Source organism: Mixophyes fleayi, chromosome 1 (genome assembly GCF_038048845.1).
Source record: "Mixophyes fleayi isolate aMixFle1 chromosome 1, aMixFle1.hap1, whole genome shotgun sequence".
Classification (NCBI taxonomy): domain Eukaryota; kingdom Metazoa; phylum Chordata; class Amphibia; order Anura; family Limnodynastidae; genus Mixophyes; species Mixophyes fleayi.
The window spans coordinates 390,932,160-390,941,339 of record NC_134402.1 but is presented as its reverse complement, the minus strand read 5'-3'; the positions used below and the strand labels follow the sequence as shown (position 1 = coordinate 390,941,339).

Genomic DNA, 9,180 nt, shown 5'->3' with positions numbered 1-9,180 from the left:
CATTAAGACACTGAGCCATTTGTAGGTACAGAAGAATGTCTCCACTATTCAAGTGCAAGTTTAGCAATCAAAGAGTTGTAGCTTTTGTGAAAAGAATAAACATAGATGGACTTTTTCAAAAGGTGCACAATGGGACAGAACTGTCCCTACTCCAATTGCTTATGCATCTACCTTTTACTAGAAAGGATGAGATTTATCTGGTTGTCAGAGAATGGGTGCAGATGATTGCTTGCTTGAGAATAAGAAAGGCTTCAGTGGCCTCATATGACCATATCCTAGAGTTAGCAGTCTTTCAAGTCAAGGTGGTAATAGATGCTACTACAGAGGAGTAACCTTTAATGTATTTGGTGAACTCTAAGATGCGTTGTATGTCTTCAAGACATGTGGCCATTTCCGGATTGCCTCTTGAGTTCTCGGGCTTCATCTGGATACAAGACCTTGGAACATTATAACCTAGTAAAAAGTAGTTGGTGTTGTTCAAACATACACTTTTCTAATTTACAATAATGAGTGCAAATTCAAGTCAATAATTCCACCACCATGTTTCCTGACAGTCTTCATAGCGGGAAAGATTAGAAGGTGACTGAGGTATACTACGATGAACTCTCGAAAGATTTTGTGTACAAAATTTTGTTAGACCGCCATAGAGTTGCATAATCTGAATGGCATTTGAGGTGTGTTTCTGTGTTTTCGGGGTTACTAGAACAGATTTTGTTTGAGTGGGGCTGCAAGAGGGATCTGGTGTTTGGAGTAAATTTATGTGCTTTGGGGTTACTTGGGCTCCCTTAATTAATTATATACATCTTAGTTTTATCTTGTGAAACACTGATACACTAATTTCTCATTCTATTTAAACCAGACACGAATGTGCTGGTTATATATAAAAAAAAAGTCAAGTTCTGTATTATCCCAATTTCAGCTATGAAGGACAGGTGATACAGATGTTTTGCAGGAACTGCTGTACATGACTTATATCTAAAGTTTCTAAACACCTTGATGCTACTTATACATATCATGACCACTGAACCGCTCAAGATCAGTCACGTGATCCTTAGCATTCCAAAACTGGCAACTACGTGCAGAATATACCAAAGGGTTATCGTAGCATCAGAAGGCTGCTAAATCTGCCATGCCCCTCTCGTGGTAACGTGATGCAGCAATCTGCGTAATACACGTGCACAGATCACCACAGGGTCTGTAACAGGCGGGTGAATAGAATAGTCAATCAGGCCGAGGTCAAAGCCAAACCGGGAATGCAGGTATCGATTCGGATTCCAAAGAGTAGTCAGACATAGCCAAAGGTCTCCAACTGGAGATGGCAAAGAGGCAGTTGGACACACATGAGAGAAGAGAAGAAAGATACATTAAAGTTTCATCAGCCTAGAAGAAATATTGAATGAGGAAGGAGTGGGTGAGTCGACCAAGAAAGGAGGTGCAAAGAGAGAAAAGCAGTGGGCCAAGTAGCGTGTCTTGGGGAACTACAACAGATAGAGGAACAGGAGGTGAGCCAGATGAAGAGATGCTAAAAGAGCACAGAGGTAGGAAGTAAACCAGGAAAGGAAGATGCTTCGAAGGCCAATTGAGTGAAGGCTGTCAAGGAGGACAGGGTGGTCAACTATGTCAAAAGCAGCAGAAATAGCAAGGATCAAGAGCAGGTAATAGTGGCCCTTTGACTTAGCCAAGTGTCCTTACCTTCGTAAGGGCAGTCACAGTCTAGTGGAGAGGACAGAAGCCCGATTGTAAGGGGCCAAGGAGAGAGTGGATGCTGAGTGTTTTACAGTGTTAAACTAGCTCAGTGGTTCGCAAACTTTTTCAGTTCGCGGCACCCATAGAGTCTCCATAATTGTTTCAAGACACCCCTCCAAAATAATTACCGATCAGTCCCATTTTATAAGTAGTTGGGTCAAAATAACGTAATAAGTATTTAGGTCAGGACAGAAATACTTAGTAAGTTGTTTGCAAAAATAATACACATAAATACAAAGGAAAAGAATATTTTCATAGTTTTTTTCAATTATATTTCTGTTGAAGAATAATTTACAGCTAATATTAAGAGGAATAAGATCAAACAAAATAAAACATGTACAAAAACCATCATACTGTGCCCCTTCACGGACTCTGTGCCCCCCTTCATCCACACACTCTATGCCCACCTTCATCCTCACTCTGCCCCTCCTTCCCTTTCTTTACTTACCATAATTGGAATTCTTTCTTAACAGGGGTGCCGCGGCCAGGAAGAAAAAAAATGACACAAAACTTACCAATCTGGGACCTGGCATCCTCCTCTTTCCTGTCGCATCTCACTGAATATGTCGGACGTGATGACGTCATGCCCGACATTCAATGAGAAGCGAGGAAGGAGGAGGATGTCGGGTAAGTTTTGTGTTTTTTTTTCTTCCTGGCCGTGGCACCCCTGTGACAGCGCCGCGGCACCCCTGGGAGCCGCGGCGCACACTTTGGGAACCGCTGGACTAGTTTATCAAGTAGTTTGGAAAGGAATGGGATTAGGGATGTAGGGTGGGAGCTGGAGATGTAGACAGGGTTGAGATGTTTTTTTGACAATAGGAGTGATGAGTGCGTGTTTGAAAGCGCTTGGGAAAATACCTGTATATGAAGAGATCCTGCACCAGATTTGGGAACATCCATTTGTGTTTCAGGAAAGCTCCGAATACACTATTATCTGCTACGAAGCTACTCACTCTCAGTTGTATGTTATGACGGTGCATAAAAGAAAATAATATTTTTTGCACATGGAAAGACTGTTATTGAGCTTTTTACCATATTCTTGACATTTCATATATTCATCCTATATCAGTCAATGTAAATCCTCTATATGTAAAGCATGGAAATAAGAGAATGCAAAGGAAAACTATTCCAACATCTTTTTTAAAATAATAAATCATCAATACACTATCATTTGTAACTTCATTTAGAAACATAGAATTTGACTGCAGATAAGAGTCACTTAGCCTATCTAGTCTGCCCATTTTTTTACCCTATTTAACACTTAATTATTTTTAAAAATATCCTAATGTTTGTTCCAAGCATGTTTAAATTGCTCTACAGTATTATCCTCTACCACCTCTGATGGGAGGCTATTACACTTATTCACTACCCTTTCATTGAATTCATTTTTTCTCAAATTTCCTCCGAACCTACTTCCATCCAGTTTCAGTGCATGCAATATTTCTCTTCCTTTGAACAATGTTTCCCTCCTGTACCTTGCTAAAACGCTTGATATAGTTGAAAGTTTATATAATGCTCCTCCTTTCTCTTCCCTGCTTCAAACTATATATATATTAAGATCCTTTAGTCTATCTGGATAAGTTTTGTGATGTAGGCCATGCACCATTTTAGTTGCCCTTCTTTGTACAGTCTCTAATGTATTTACTTTTTAATCTATCTATATTTTTAGATGCACATCTGCTCTAAGAACTTGATATGAGAGGAAAGTTTTTAACCAACAATTTGCTAACAATGATGGGTTGTTTGCACTGAATTAATACGACTGGTGTACTGATTGTGTGTGAGGAAAGGTGCAGGACACCATCGTAATCTGTTAATGCAATTTACTCAGTATGATACATTTATCCATATATTAAATGTATATGTATTAATGAACTTTTGTGTCCATGATTTATGCTATATATTTTATATTGTTTTATGATGTCATGTAAAGATTTGCGATCTATTGAATTATTTATTATCTAAGCACACCTGCTATGTTAACTGTTGTCTTTAAAATCACAGCTTTGTAAACGTCTTGCTCTCATTTGTGACACATTGTTACTCTGAATCAGTAAGACAAAAAGTAAAAAAAATTTCAATGATATTTAAACCTAAAAATATATATGACATAGCTGGCTCTGTGTTGGAGGGATAAAGTTGTTTTCCCTTCCTGAAATGTGTATTCTTTGATATTCTTCCTAAGTTAATGATGTTCTAAGTAGTGGTGCTGTAAACCAGAGTATACCCACCCATCAGACCATATTTTGAGCACTTTATTTTTTTAATGCAAAGATGAACTAATGCATTTGATTGAACCAATAATTATTCCACATGTTCCTGAGCTGTAATGACCTTGACACATGAGTGTTACCAATGTAAAAAGCACTTCACCAATTGCACATTACTTTGGAGCATGCTGGTCCAATCACACACAGGCACTTGTAGCGTGCCATAATAAGTGCTTTGGTAGCAAAATGCGTTTATGTGCCAGGGAAAGGAGCACTTGTGGAACACAACTGTTTACTAGTTGAAAACCTGTAGCATTCAGATCCCGCTTGTGCCCTAGCCATGTATTCTCAAAATAAAGCCTGTTGGATTTATTGATGTAAACAACTTTTCTGCAGTGGCTGCAGAATACGTAGAACACCTCAATGTTTTACTAAGATATGTTACTGATCCCCCTCCCTGTTATTATCTTACCTCCAAATAGTTGGCATTTCGAGCCCTCGCTGTAGTTTGTAGTATCTATCTTATCTTTATAGTTATTTATGTCACTTATGTTGTCTTCATAACCTTAAGCATTGGCGTTAACTTTTATTGTCCATAGTGGCTACATCTTTCTTACTGTTTCTGTTATCCCTTGTGCTCTCAGTGCTTTCAATAATCAGTGTGTATACAACTTTAAACAAAATGAAAAACTAAATTGTTTTGCTTTATTTTTTCACTAGAGATTAGATGTGCTAAATAGAACCTCTAGTAAAGTGTATATAGCCCTTTCCTACCATTTTCAGAAATAGTAAGTACTTTGTCTATGATGGTCCCTCTCCTCCTTGCCACTATCTTGATGCCATCAGGTTTGAACTAAGTGGCACAAATTACTTTCCAGATGGTATTATGTTGACAAGATGACGTAGTGGAGAGACCAGCCAACCAAGGACTCATAGTGGCCTCCTCTTGAAGATGGCAGGAGTTGCAGGGCACGTTAGTGCTATGCAAACTATACTAGAGCATTTATATAGAAAGTGCTTACAGATAACACATTTCAAAATAAACCATAGGGTCTATCCCCAAACTCTATGAAAGTGGTGTATTTTCCTTTTAATAAATACAAAGAACCTCATTATTTTTTATCAGGATGGTCAAAAGTTTTCATGGAAAGGTCACATCTATGTTTGCAGGCTCTTAAATCATCCAGTGAACTACAGGAAAGCCTAGACAACACAAAGCTCATTAGAGCCATGGATGGCAAACCTTTCTTATGCAATGTCTGCCTGCACCCGCTTGAATGGACTGAAATGCAATGGATATTGCATTACACATTAAGTGCTAACAGGATAAGATTTCTTACTTCTTTTCTAGAATGAGTTTTCCTGTTAGAAACCACCAGGGTTGTTAACAAATTACTTTACAATAAGCCAAAGCATGAAAGACATTTCTTTCTGTGGATATCTAATGTTACCTCATCATTAAAGTAAATACATACATTGCAGTTGACACCCTTTACATTTGAACCCTCCATTCATACATTTTTAGAATGTGAATTTATCTCATAGGAGTTATTTTTCCACAATACATATGTTTTGGCTTTTGGTCTTTACCCGTCAAGTAAAAAAATATAAAGGTTCTATTACCATAGAGAACTATACAAGGCCAATGTATACGATTTGGTTAGCATGAAAAATAAGCAGTATTCACATATGACAATTTTGTACAAAAAAACCCTCAAAGCTCTCAGAAAGCACTTGTCCCACATCTTTTCCCCCCCCTCTAGCAGTGCCATAACTAGACATTTTAGTGCCCTGGGCGAGACAGGGCACCGGTGCCCCCCATCTAAGTGGGAGTGACATTTGCCGAGTGGGTGTGGCCAACCTAATGTAGGGGTGTGGTTGGCACTTTATTAAAAAAATTCTGTCACATATTTGCAAATGCATGAAAAGCCAAATGCATTATATATATATATATATATATATATATATATATATATATATACAGATATATGGCACTGGGTATAATACCAGTGGCACCACATTGCAAACACAGTGGTTAACTAGTATTTGCACTTGTGGTCTGTGAGTTCCATAGAGGACCATGCATTTACCCCAGAATGCACATACGTTCCACTAATTCTGATGCTGGGAATGAATTTTTGCTTGTGGGGGAAGCTACCGAGATTAGAGCTGTGGTTCGCCTGGGCACAGAGGCAGGTATCGGACAATTGCGCCCCCTTGGGCTTGCGCCCTGGGCGACGGCACCGCCCACACCTGCCTAATTACGGCTCTGCCCTCTAGCCTTTACTGTATTGCTTTTTGAAATACTGCAATCTGAAGGCGTTAAGCAAATTTTCCTCCCTCCATTGTAAGGACAGGATCCACTGTGCCATTCACTATGGGATTCACAAGAGGACTACAGCAAAGCCAAAGCACAAATTGGGACCATTCCCTGTGCATTATTAAATATACCTCATTTAGGGGCACATTTATTAATATTCGCAAAAAATAAAAAACAGTTTTCAATCCTTATCACATTCATAAGGATTAAACTATTTCTCAAATTTATTAAAAAACCAAGACAGGAACTGCAGTTCCGATAAGCTGCTGTTCCTGTGGGAAAAAAACTTACCACTCCATTTTCGTAATACGATCCTGGGTGGCTTCTTCGTTCTTCCTGTCAAATCCTGTGCGCATGCGCCGATTGATAACTCGGACATGCGCACAGGCATCCAAACACCACTGACCTAAAGGCTGAAGGACCGGAGTCACGTGACAGGGCTGCACATACTCTGCTCTTCGGATCTTTACAGTGCTGAAAACGATCAGAAATGGTAATGTACGCCAGCCTGAGCTGGGGTACATTACCATAAGTGTAAAAGTTTTTACAAAAGTTGGTAAATTGCAATACATAGCAGTCCCCATAGACATCTATGGGGGCTACTATGCATTTAGAAAAAAAAACACAAAACGCGATGTACCAGTAATAAATTTGAACAGTACTTAGATTTGCTTCAATCCCTCGATTACAGCAAAAAATATGATTGATAAATAGGCCCCTTAGTGTTAGCACCAAAAAAAAAAAGGGACATGCAATGCAACTTTGGGAATACCCGTTTACAATGTTAATGCTAATGCTAGTATACTTCAATGTGTCCTGTGTTTAAGACTCTTCTTTAGGATACATTAACGCCTGTAAAGCATCTCACACATGAATGGGACTGACAGTGAAAACAGTTCTCCCATCTGAATTCAGTAGGTATATTGCAATGTTCGTTGCTGCTGTCTGATTCCCCATTACTTCCAGGGCAAACACAGGAACATTTGCAGCAGCCGCCGCCTCCCCTGTGTACCATGTGACAACAGCAGCCACGTGAGCCGCTGACGTCAGAAGGTCCTTTCAATGAAGGGGAATTTAGCTTTACCCATGTGACCACAGCAGTCACATGACCTGGTGATGTCTGAAGGTCCTGTCGGTGAAGGGGATCTAGCCACCACCGGATACAGACTAGTGCGCCGCCATGTTGCTGTGCGATGGGGTCCTAGCGTGACCTCCAGCACAAGAAGTGCCGGTGACTGGAGAGAACGGTGTGTATTGGGGACAGGTGTGATCAGGGCTGTATTATGTGGGGACTTTACATTTCACAGACTTGTAGAGGCAATAACACACCAGTCACCTGTATGTTCTGAGACACTCACTGTGTAGACAGCATTAAATGAGAGGTATAGGTACCTGCACATTAATATTGCTATGCTATGAGCTGATGTACCCATGCAGCGCACAAGGGTTCACATTGAACCGCAACCCACAAGTAGTAATCTTCACATTTCTGCAGCTTCCAATGTATCCCTTAACAACATTACTTTATCTGTATACCAGTATTCTCATCTCCTTATTCTGTATCCTCTTTGTGTGTGTGTATGTATGTATGTATGTATGTATGTATGTATGTATGTATGTGTGTATAATATATATATATATATATATATATATATATAGTACATTAGTAGTTCTACCTATTTATCAATATATTCATATTGACTTTTGAATATGAAACTGTTTAAATTCCTGTAATTCTATATATTTTACCCTTTTTGTTCATAACTCTATCCCAGTATACATATTCCAATATTTGTATACATTATCAGTGTATTGTTCTGTTATCTCTCAATTGCTGTCTATTACACTCGTGAAATGTAGATCTCTAAGTTATTTAAATTCTAGGGACAGTGTAGAAGTCTAGTTTATTTCATAATTTGAATCCATGATGTTGAAATAATTAAGGACATTAAACTTCATGATTACCATATCTGTGTTATTGTATGCCTGTACATTGCTTCCAGGAAGCTCCCTGTATTCACAATCTTTATTTTTTATATATTTTATCCATGTGCATTGCTTACTCACATTACTGTCCCTTCAATGCTTCTGTTATTTATGTATATTGTAGGCCTTAGAATTTCTTTTTTTTTATACCTTATTTATTGTTTATTCATAGGGCACCACAACATTCTAAAGTGCCATACAGCGTGGTGGAACAACAAGGGTAAACATAGCATTAAATAGAAGTAGTGGTAGGCAGTTTACAAAGATAATATTGGTAGCAAAAAAAAAACCTTGAAATATAAAGCAGAATACAGTGCATGGGATGTGAAAGGGTTGTTACAAGAGGCAGGAGGGCACTCATGAGAGCTTACATTCTAAAGGGGAGGGGTTGAAGTTGAAACTGGAGAGGTTGACTGGAGCCAGTGTGGGAGGGGTTAGGTGGTGGAGTGGTAGGTTTTGATGGACTGGTGAGTTTTTAGGAAGGAATTGAAGGGTGGTTGAGAGTCTGATTCAGAGCATTCCAGACGAGGAGAGCAGAACAGTAGAAGTCTTGGAGGTGGGAGTGAGACGTGTTTACCAGGGGAAGATGAGGCGGTAGTCATTGGCTCAACAGTGTGGTTGGGGGTGAGAGAGTTTGGAGGAAGATGAGGTTACAGATGTGTGTGGGAGGGAGAGAAAGGTGAGTGTGAGGAGTTTCAATTGGATTCTATAAAGAATAAGTAAGTAGGAGTAGTGCGAGTGGGACATCTGATTTCTCAATTTATTGTATCCTAACAAATCATTGCTACTGAATAAGATTTGCATTATCTAATTATGTGCTTTGCAACTACATACATTGTGTCTTGGTATACATCTGTTTAATGTTTTCCGACACACACCTTGGCTTTAAAGCTACAGTATTATGTTTCACTATGCTCT

The 9,180-nt window shown here is 39.2% G+C and overlaps 1 protein-coding gene across 1 annotated transcript in view; it reads left to right on the top strand.

Annotated features, from left to right (window-relative positions):
* Positions 1-7,393: 7,393 nt before the first annotated feature.
* Positions 7,394-9,180, top strand: part of TMEM161B (transmembrane protein 161B) — a 26,433-nt gene continuing 24,646 nt past the window's right edge. The window contains exon 1 of the mRNA XM_075180614.1: positions 7,394-7,523. The gene's annotated coding sequence lies outside the window, so the exon portion shown is untranslated. The remainder of the gene's footprint in view (positions 7,524-9,180) is intronic.